Raw genomic sequence first — 11,491 nt, 5'->3', positions numbered from 1 at the left:
CACCATTTTATCTTCTTTAGAGCACCTCCATTTTGGGTGAAATTTCGGTAGCTTTTTAATTTTCATCAAAAAGATTTTTTGACAACTACTCCATACTTGAAATTCTGTGAGGGAAGATAAAAAATGAGTAAGGCAAGATCCATTGTCTCCAAAGATTTACCATTTCAGTGGAGACAAAGCAAACCCTTTCAAGAATTAGGAGATCTGTAATCTTGATGGTAAGAGAAAATTCACTGAATGCCTTAACTTAGATTCATCTGATTTGCCTTTGCCTATTATGTATAAATGCCCTGGCTGGTTTAGCTCAGTGGATTGAGCGTCGGCCTGCGAGCTAAGTGTCGCTGGTTCGATCTTCCAGTCAGGGCACATCAGAGAAGGAAAACTCTGACTCCAAAAAACCTCCGCTGCCTTGCGGCATACCTCTTCAGGGGAAAGGCTAAGGGAGTAAACCCCGACAGAAAATCCGGAGCCGGAGTCCCTAAGGCGGTTTGACGTTGTAGTCAACACCGGCAACTCCTGCGGCGCACCTGAACCCAAGCTGTATCGACTCCGTCTTTCCCTTGGACCCTTCAGCTGCGAAGAGAGGGGGGGGGTCTGCTGCATGGGCAACAGCAGACCCTCCATATTACCCTGCCCAGGCTCTGTAGCTTCAGCGTCATCGCAAGATGTCGATTCAACACGGGAGGAGACAGATACCGTGTCACTCCCGAGTCGGACTGCACAGCCATTCTCGGCGGTGCAGATAGACTCTTAAGAAGCTACACCATCGTCTCTCGAGACGGACGGCTGCCGACGATTATGTATAAAGGGCGGTGGGTGGGATAGTTTTACAGCCATTTTCAAACTTAACTTCCTCCTAACCCTGTGAGCTAGAGTTCACGGACTCCTTTTCAGAGGGGAAGGGACGAGGGCCCAGGACAGTAATTTGTCCAAGATCACACTGCCAGAAAGCGAGGAGTCATATTTGTAGCCACGTGGTTTTCAAAATCCAATGTCCTTTCCATGAGGCCGTTCTTCTGATAGATGATTTACTCACTGAAGTTTGTTTATGCAGTTCTATTTCAATCCCTAGGGAGTTCACGGCTTGTGAGGAATAACTAATCTCACTCTGAGAGGGTCATGCCATGGGCGGAGCGGTAAGACATTCTTTCACAAGACTGGCCTTGGGTGAACATTGATTCCCTGCAGCGTCTCATGGCAGAGCTCTCTGAGCTAAGTTAACAGGTCTCTTTATACGTGGAAATTGGTCCCGCAGCCAGACCTGGGCAGGCTCCGCCACACGTCCTTACTGTGCTGCTAAGGTTGGCCGGCCACTCAACACTCATTATTTTGTACAATTATTGCAGGCAATTGCTGGGAAAACATATAACTGAATTTATGCATACATTTTTAATCCAGAATTTTAGACTTTTTATAAGCAATTAGAAGCAGATAGTATGTATGAATATTTTTTGTTTGTTTTGCTTCTTTTTATTAATTTTTTTACTTTTTTTTTTTCTTTTATATTTTGGTTTTTCAATTACAGTTGTCCCATTTTTCCCCCATTGCTCCCCCCACCCAGCCCATCCCTTCTCCCACAATCATATCCCTCCCCATTGCTTATTTTTAAAAGACATTTTGCTTAATCACTATAAGCGGCATAATATGTCCTTCCTTTAATAGAGTGGATACTGTTCTCATTAAAAAAAAAAAAAAAAACACCCATTTTCATCTTCCTTAGAGCACCTCCACTGGGATGAAATTTCAGTAGTACTTTGATTTTTATCAAAAAGTTTTTGAACGACTACTCCATACTTGAAATTCTGTGAGGGAAGATAAAAAATGAGTAAGACAAGATCCATTCTCTTCAAAGATTTGCCATTTAACTGGAGACTAAGTAAAGCCTTTCAAGAACTAGGTAATCTATAATCTTGATGATAAAAGAAAATTCCCTTAATGCCTTAACTTGGATTCATCTGAATTGACTGAATTAATAAATAGAAAAGTCCTGTGAGCACTCATTTGGACCCCTGGTGATAGACACAAACTTCTTGAATATCATCCGAGAAGTCCATCTGTTTCTGAAGTTCGGGGTGAAAAACAAAAGAATCTCAACACTGAAGCTGGATTCTATTTTGACTTGTAGACATGCTTTTGAGACTTTCATCCCAGGAGACAGAGCATCAAATCTTGGTGTTTAGTGCATGTATTATACAGTTGGTCCAGACATGGAATGGGTCTGCGTGTCTGATTTCCCTACTTCCGTTAGGTACGTTATTTGGAAAACCTAAGAGTTCATCTTTGGTTCGATTCCCAGTCAGGGCACATGACTAGGTTGCATGTCAGGTCCCCAGTTGGGGGCGCGAGTGAGAATCAACCACACAGTGATGTTTCTCTCCCTCTCTTTCTCCTCTCCCCTCTCTCTGAAAATAAAAAAAAAAAAATAAGTAAATAAACAAATAATTATTTTTAAAAAAGAGTTCATTTTTGTTCAGCAACTGCTATCAGAGGTTCAATAGAAATACTCTCACAGGTTGGCTAGAAACGTTAAGTGGATTTTCCCGTGAGGGAAGGGTAGAAAGAGACACTTGATTATTCTAGGAAGATCCTATGAGAAACAAATACAATGGCCTAGAACGAGAACACCTGAATGAAATGTGGGTCCTACCCCATGGACGGCATGGAATGCTAACTGTGTGTTCGCGTGCACCAGGCCTCAGTGTCTCCATTTGTATGTACGCTGGGACAGGAAGACCTGGCTGACAGAGTCACATAGGAGGGTGACAATGACTACATAAGCTACACATGTCTCAGCAAATGTCAACCGTTACTCTTCAGATGATGTGGACTTCCTTGCCCCTTAGATTAGTTCAGCATTATAGACAAATCTAATATTCAGGACATTATTGCAGGTAATAAAAGAGCTGGCAAAAACAAAACAAAACAAAATCACCCTGGCCCTGTAAGACTGGAGACTTAGGATATTAATAGGATTTGTTACTTAAAATTCCTCTGATGGATAGTTTTCCTCTAAGCAGACCATATTAAATGCCAAATACAGTCTTATTGGAAAAATAGAACCACAGCATCAGCAATACTCCTTGAGTATTCTTATCAATTTGACAGATTTGACAGGCAGACAAATTAAATTTATTAAAATATTCTATCTAGCGTTTTTAAAAGACAAGGGGGTTTTATATTGTAAATGGACTGTTTTCCACAGGCTTATTAAAATAAACGCATAAAGTCAGTTGTTTTTCATTGAAATATGTTAAAATGAGATTTAACACTTAAAAATTGCAGTCCACTCACTGGCATCTGGATACCTGGATAGTTGAGCTCTTTCTCAGTCTTTGCACATAATATAGGATCTCTCCTTTTTAAAGCAAATGGGAATTCCACATGAAAAGGAAAAATTTGCCTGCATTATATGCTAAATTTCATGGAGGTATTTAGTAAAATTATTAGCAGCTTTTAGAAAGCTGATGTATATCATGCCAGAGGCCATTACCAACCTCTGAGCAAATTCAAGGTTTCCTTAGACAAGAAGCTTAGCTTTGCTTTTCTTAAAAGACATTCTATAATTTGTATAAAAGGATTATTGTCAAAGTTCATAGATTTTCTGTTTCTTTTTTCCAAAGGCCATTTGAAATTAAAGACAATACGCTTTAAAATTGGAGTATTTATATAAACAGTGAGCCAGTTTCATATAAGCATCGTCCACTTCCTCTTTGCAATAGTTGTACCTCAGCCACGAATCCTACCTTGGCAAAGTGATCTTAATTTGGAAACATTTTGCCCACTGCATCTGAACCCTGTCTTCATGGATTCTGACTTTTCATTGTGTTATCTTTATATCTCACCTGGCCCCTCAGAAATGACCTGTGTCCCTGGCAGTTTGACTGTGGCCTTGGCCTCTTTCCAGGAGTGAGAGTGCCTTTTCTCTGATAACCTACGACTGTCACTGCCCTGGGCCCAGCCCTACTCCAAGAAGCCCCTAATCTGCACAGCTTCCTACTAGAGAGCTTGTCCTAACCCCGTGAACAGAACCTTAGGCAATCAGTGCATCTATCAATCAAAGATCTTGCGTACACCGCGAGATGAATTAATTGGTAAACTAAATGCTAATGACCTGCCAATCTTGACAGTTCCATAGCGAAAAGGTTTGCTACAGTATATTTAAATATCACTTCTACAGAATTTGTAGAACAGAACTCACGCTAAAAAAATTCTGCATATAAAGGACAGAACTTAACCTATTACATTTAAATAACATGAAAAAATTGTCTATTTTCCCAACACAATTGTGTATTTGTCTTAAAAACATCATTCAGCTCTTCTATGCCAGTCAATGACTTTCATTTCTTGAAGCCGATGTCATTTCCAAATGCTACTTCCTTTGATCTTTACAGTATTTTTGAAAGTTATATGTTGTTAACGACTCATGTTTCAGACTGTTGTGAATTAGAACTAATAGTACACCTGTCTTCTTTACCATGTGGGGTTCTTAAAGCCTAGACCATACTTTGTACCCCTTTAATAGGGACCAAACAAATGTTTAAGGAATTGATCCGTCATTAGAGCATTAATTTAAAAATAGCCCCTTCTTGTTCTTGTGGAAGGACAGTTGCTTTGGAATTAACGGGATGGAATTAAGTCAGCATTAGGTGAGCATTTGATAGGACTGGACACTAGCTACTATGGAACCAAAGTTCAAAATGGCAAGGTCCCCGCCTCAAGGTTAAGACCCATTTCAGAAGACAATCTGATTCCCATTAACTTTGTGTTTAACAGGACTTAGGGGCTGAAAACTGAAATACTAAATGAATAGAGTGAATGGTAAGAGTTTGGACGAAGACCTGTGGAAGCCCTTTGGGAAAGAATCAGCTGGGCCTGTTGTTGAAATAGACAGTGTCATGGGAGAAGTTTCACAGAACAGCTGATAGATAAACTGGGTTCTAAAAGATGAGGAGACCTTTGACATATGGGGCAAGGAGGGGAGAAGGATGTTCCACACACGTGAAACAGCTTGAGCAAAGACACGCAATGACATGGCTTTTGGAGAGAGGCCAGTGGTCCAGATGACACAGTGAGAACTTCTGCGATGGGTCAGGGGATGAAGCTTCAGGGGTTGGGGCCCAGGGGCCAGAAGGGAAAAAACTTGAGTGATGCTGTGTAGTCTGGGTTTTATCTGGGAACTTATGGAAAGCCCTGAAAGGCTTTAAGGCAGCGATGGAGGCAAAACAGATCTGGGCTGTCAAGCGCAGATGTTGGTCGATAAAGGATGCAGTAACTGCCTCTCCTTTCATTACTGTGTGTACATCCTGTCTCATAAAATTATACACAGATAAAGCAGATATGCACAAGGGGCACTGTTTCCCGAAATCAGAATGGTGAGGCCGCGTAATAAAAATCTGCTTTCTCCTCTGGAAATTGCTTTCTGGTTAAAAGCAATATTTACCATAGCCCATATTTACCTGGATTACAAATTCCAAATTAGTTGTAATATTTTATTCTAAAAAAGAACTCTATTCTTGAGTTTTGACACATTATTTTTTTATTCTCAATAAGACATTATGGTTTAAAATCCAAAATTCAATGGACTTTTTAAAAATACAGACAACCATAGCCATGACCAAAACTGGGTTAAATTCTACTAAATATTCAGAGGTACTAACAGAATCATAACTTCCTGGAAAAGCATGGAGTGTTGCTCTTAGAAGGTTCAGGGAAAATATTAAATATAAAAGTATATATATATAATGACATTAATCGAGTTACATTTTTAGTGCTCAATTGCATTTCAAATTATTCTAGCTTTTCAACCAGCCTGGAGGTCCCAACGTCATCAGCCAAAGGAGGCAGGTTTTCTTCTGTCCTCCAGCTGCAATGTCAGGCAAGGTGACTCTTTCCTTCTTCTCACTCATGCCATAGCTGTATTTGCTTAGTAGTAAAATTGGGAGAGATTTTACCTTCCAGAAGGTGAACAGGACTTGGGTTTTCAGTAGATTCTTTCTGCACTGACTGAACATCTCTGGCTCTCAAGGACCCACTTACTAAAGTGGCCCATGTGGGAAGTGTCTCATTTTCACTTCTAACAAGTCAACCCTCAGTAGCCTTCTAAATTCACAGCTCTCAAAGCTAGCTAGCTCATCTCGGTGGAAATCAAATTACCAAGAGGAGAGAAATATGTATTTCCGTTGTAATGAAACTCATCAAGTTCATTCATGAAGAATTGCTTCTACTGGTATAACCAGGGCAGAGGAAACTTTTTATTACACATGGCTCATCTCCCATCATTTTGAGTGTGATGCAATGCATACAGAGTCCTCATAATTCCACCTTATGTCTTAAATAGAAACTAATTTTCTGCCCTGTGGTTCTTAGGGAGAATCACAGGTATGTTGGTAGACAGTTTTAGTCTGTTCCTTGTGTGGTTTGGCTCAGAGAGTGGCCATGCCTCATGTCACTCAACTCTTCTCCCTTCCCCACCTCTTCCATTGATACAATGGACTCTGACTGGGGACCTATTGCAAGTGCTAGACTTTGCAGCCACAAACATGAGCAAGTCGTAGGGATTTCCCTAATAGAACACAGCCCAAGGAGAGATGAATGTAAATAATATTCCTAGTATAGATGAGAGAGTCTGGGGCAGGTGTAAATCAATTCAGTGGGGATACACAGGAGAGACTTACTGAAACCATGCTAGGGGTAGCATGGAGCTAGGCACGAAGGATGTCTAAATAAGCATTTTACACTCAATAATCAAGAATAACAGCTGGAGAAAGAGGAACACGTAGAAAGTCATGGAAGCATGAATGAAAACTACATGTTTTACAAAATGCTCTGTACGGTCTGAGCACCAGCTGAGGGTTGAGAGAAATGCAGCTGGTCATGACAAGGGTCAGCCCGCGGAGCACCCGGACTGCCCCTGCAAGGACCTTGGCCTTTATCTTGTGAGAGTTAGGTCTGTTTTTAGAAAGGTCATTATGGATAGAATGGCCAGTGGGACAGAGACAGGTGAAGAAATTGTGGAGTAGCCTAGTGTGAAGCATAGGTCGAGACTGGGGTAAGTGACAGAAAGCATTAAAAACAGTGGCATCGGGTATTTCTGGTTATACCTGGGAGTGTATTCACCATATCCCTAAATAAGGAATCACATGTCCCCTAAAATGTAATCAAAAGAGCTTAAGAATACAGACACACGAAACACTCACCCATCCCCACCAACACATACACAGAACTCTCTCTCTTAACGACCAGAGACCTGTGAAGTCTCCCTTCTGAGACTTCTCCTGGGCCATATGCTCATCCTTGCACCTGAATCGAGCTTTAGCCTTAGAAGACATGTGAACAATCTGATGAGACTTCTACGTTGAGGGTAGGAGGTGTGTCCTTAATTTGTCAGCTCTACAAAAGCAGAGGTCTCTGGCTTCTTAGAGACAGTAAGGTCCTCCCTGAAGAGGGTGGCAGATAATATACTGGACATATAGCTTCATTTGAATTTCAGAGAAACGGATCACTTTTAGTATAAGTATGATTCAAATATTGTGTGGGCTATCGTCGGCAGCCGTCCGTCTCGAGAGACGATGGTGTAGCTTCTTAAGAGTCTATCTGCACCGCCGAGAATGGCTGTGCAGTCTGACTCGGGAGTGACACGGTATCTGTCTCCTCCCGTGTTGAATCGACATCTTGCGATGACGCTGGAGTGTCCTCTCCAGTGAAGCTGAAGCTACAGAGCCTGGGCAGGGTGATATGGAGGGTCTGCTGTTGCCCATGCAGCAGACCCCCCCTCTCTTCGCAGCTGAAGGGTCCAAGGGAAAGACGGAGTCAATACAGCTTGGCTTCAGGTGCGCCGCAGGAGTTGCCGGTGTTGACTACAACGTCGAACCGCCTTAGGGACTCCGGCTCCGGATTTTCTGTCGGGGTTTACTCCCTTAGCCTTTCCCCTGAAGAGGTATGCCGCAAGGCAGCGGAGGTTTTTTGGAGTCAGAGTTTTCCTTCTCTGATGTGCCCTGACTGAAAGATCGAACCAGCGACACTTAGCTCGCAGGCCGACGCTCAATCCACTGAGCCAAACCAGCCAGGGTATGTGTGTGGGCTATACTAAAATAATTATTCCTTGTTTATCTGAAACTCAAATGTAATCGAGCGACCTGTACTGTACTTTTTGAAAAAGAATAATTTATTTATTTGTTTTGTTTATTTATTTATTTATTTTTAGAGAGAGAGGAAAGGAGAAAGAGAGGGAGAGAAACATCACTGTGTGGTTGCCTCTCACTCGCGCCCCCAACTGGGGACCTGAAGTGCAACCTAGTCAGGTGCCCTGGCTGGGAATCGAACCAGCGACACTTGGCTCGCAGGCCGTGTACTGTACTTTAATTTGCTAAGTTGGGCAACCCTCCCCTTGGGTTTTGTCTCTCTCTGGCTCAGACCCCCAGCAGACACTGCATCTGAGAAACAGAAGGCAGGATGGAAGGAAACAAAAACTCTTGCTAGTGGGAGTTGGGAGCTGTTTTACAAAATCATTGTCAGTATAATTTCCCCCGATCTGCTCGTTCCCCAGGAGAGTCTGAAATCTGGAAATGACGGGCTTGGCACTGAACAAAGAGCTGGCATGTTGCAGGACTGCTGGAGGGGAAAATAACTGAATTTAGAATAACGTATTTGTTCAAGCAAATACCAGTATACTTAAAATAAAGAAGCCCTCAAGTTTCTCCGTGTGAGCAGAGCATTAATGTCTATGTCACAGATTGATGGCAAGAATTTCCCTAGGAAGTACAGTGGCCTTATATGATCTCTTTCTGTTTTTTTTTTTTTTTTTTTAAACACTGAATGTAGCTCAGAGTAACTTGTTAAACATTTATTTTGTGCTTGAAATTTAAGACATTGGCTCTACTCACACCTAATATTTTACAAGCCTCTCCCCATCGGACACAATTAAGTTCAGAGCTCATGTTCACATAAAAGAATAATTGGATTATCACAGCCAATGGGCATAGCAATTATTTGGATATTTTAATATATAAATGCGTAATTTTTATTTAGAAAAATACTCATGACCAAATTCCATCAAATCTAATTTTCCCAGGGAGTTAAGCTCATATTCTAGGAGGTTTTCCCCTACATAACTTGAGAAAAAATTTTTAGACAGAGCTTCAATTATTCCTTCTGCATGAATAATTTTGTGATTTCATGTGAGAAAATCTCTCCTTGAGGTAAATGAGAAATGAAGTCGTGAGAAGTTGTACTCAGAATTGTTAGTTTTCTTTCCCCTTCTGACCAAATGACAAGAAAACATTTCCTCTTTGGATACCTTGGTAGTATTATTTTTTCCCCCAGAAGTAAGCAGAATATTCGCAATCATCCTTTAACTGAAATTAGTCTTAAGCCTCATAAATTATATGTCCAGGAGCCACCTGAGGTGGCAAAATTCTGACGATTTCAGTTAGAGAAATTTAGGTTCCCATTTACAGATAAGCCAAGTTGTGGGATTTCTGGTTTTCTGGTGATCAGTTATCACTGAGAACCATTTGTAATAGAGAGATTCCACAGTTTTATACTTAGCGAGCACCTACTATGTTCCAGAGGTAGATTAGAGCCCACAGCATGACACACTCTTCATCTGGATGCTGCTGGGGAACGAACCGTCACAAAACCCACTCTCAACAATAGGCAAGACTATTTTTTCTTTTCCCCAACTTATTCAAATACCTAAATGTCTTATGTCACCAGCTCCAATGAAATAAACACAAAAGGTAGGAGCTGTGATATTAAGGAGATTTTATGAATTATTAAATATTGGGGAAATAAGAGCCTTACTGTTTTGGGTTAGAATGGAAAAGAGGGATCTCCTGTTGAATATCTTATTAGCTTATTCTATCCTCTCCTCACCCTGCACTTCATCTTGTATCTGATTTTTCAATTAATTCCTAACCTTTACTGCTTTCCTTTGAGTCTTGTATCTTTTTAGCTATAGCAACAGGAGCATAACTGTCTAAATGTGAGACTAAAACTCTCTGCCAGTCCCACGTTTTCTTTTTTTCTTTCTGCTTAGTTTTAGGCATAGCTGCTTTGCTGCCTTGGTTCCGCCTGAGCTATTTGGACCACTAAAACTGTTGCTCCAATTTTTGGACGTCCCAAAGCATTGTCTATTTTATTTTAAAATAGTCTGTTTGTATGCATGTACATATCTACACATCTCTGATTGAAAGCACAATTATGAGCTACAGGTAGAAATTATACACACACACACATAATATACATATGTAAATGTATCCATGTGTGTATATATATTTTGCCAGTGGCGAATGATTATCAATGAATCAAAATCGAGCTGAGTTTTAGACAGTCATTTCCTCGACACAGTTCTTAATGTTTCAAGAAACCTGAAAGCCTGTCCTTTTCACCTGCAGTCCCTGTGCATGTGGCAAACCATTTGTGAAAGGCAAACCTAACCAGATCCTCCTCATTTATGTTTAAAAAGAGAAAGCAGAAAGCTTTGACGATACACATGTGACTAAAAGGACATCAGGTTGCTCTGTGACATTGGTGCGATTTGTGTTAGCGGCAGGGACATGTGACCCTGCTCCACTTAAAGGTGACAAAGACACTGAATCTTGGGGCATGTTGGAAGCACACACTAAACAAAATTGGTAAGGTAATGCTGGAAGACTGCTAGAATACACTAATTATTCTGCCAATTCATTACTTTGTGAACAGCAATAGCATTTTCTGGAAAAAAAAATCGTCATTCAAATACGTTCCTCTTAGACATGTGACACAAAGAGGATGATAAACATCAAAAATTAAAAAATCTAGTAAAAGCGCCCAACATCAACTGAGCTGACAGCTGCTTCTGCGTTTCATGTTCTGGTCTGGCACAAGTGTTTGCTAACCATAACTGAATATATATTACGATGTCTTTTAATAAAACAGTCATGACAGGTATTTAAATTTTAAGTATTGAGGAACTTTAAAGATATATATTTTTGGCTCATTGACATATTTTAATTTTTTTGAAAAATAAATGCAATACATGTTACTTCTCTAGGACTTCTTTTTAAGGCAAAGGAATACACTTTGGAATAACAGTATTTCAGGGCTGATTTATTTAAAGTATACCCAGCCGCCCCCTTCCCCCTCACCATTTTTTTTTCAATAACAAAATGTATAGCAAAGCACTCCTTGGAGAAAAATATTGAGATAGTTTTTAGTAGTTTGCTTTTCAGAATCATGCTCTGAAAGTGGAGAGAGGATGGAGGATAGTTTTCATCTCTCTTGGAGAGGGAGGCAGGACCAGCCTCCTACTCAGCCACTCCCAGTGCATCCTCAGAATTACTCAGAACCTCTGTTCTTTGGAGGGTAACTAAAACCAAAACTGAATTCCTGACTTCTTTTCAGTGTTAGGAGGCTTTTGGCCTAATTTCTGTAACCCTGGTAAAACCCAGAGGCATCATATTCACTCGTAATAAAAATCAGATGTGCCCATGCCATCTTCAAAGGGAACTTC

This window comes from Furipterus horrens, unplaced genomic scaffold (genome assembly GCF_987537825.1).
Source record: "Furipterus horrens unplaced genomic scaffold, mFurHor1.1.pri manual_scaffold_6, whole genome shotgun sequence".
Taxonomy (NCBI): Eukaryota; Metazoa; Chordata; class Mammalia; order Chiroptera; family Furipteridae; genus Furipterus; species Furipterus horrens.
The sequence above is the reverse complement of the archived record's forward strand: the minus strand, read 5'-3'. Positions refer to the sequence as shown.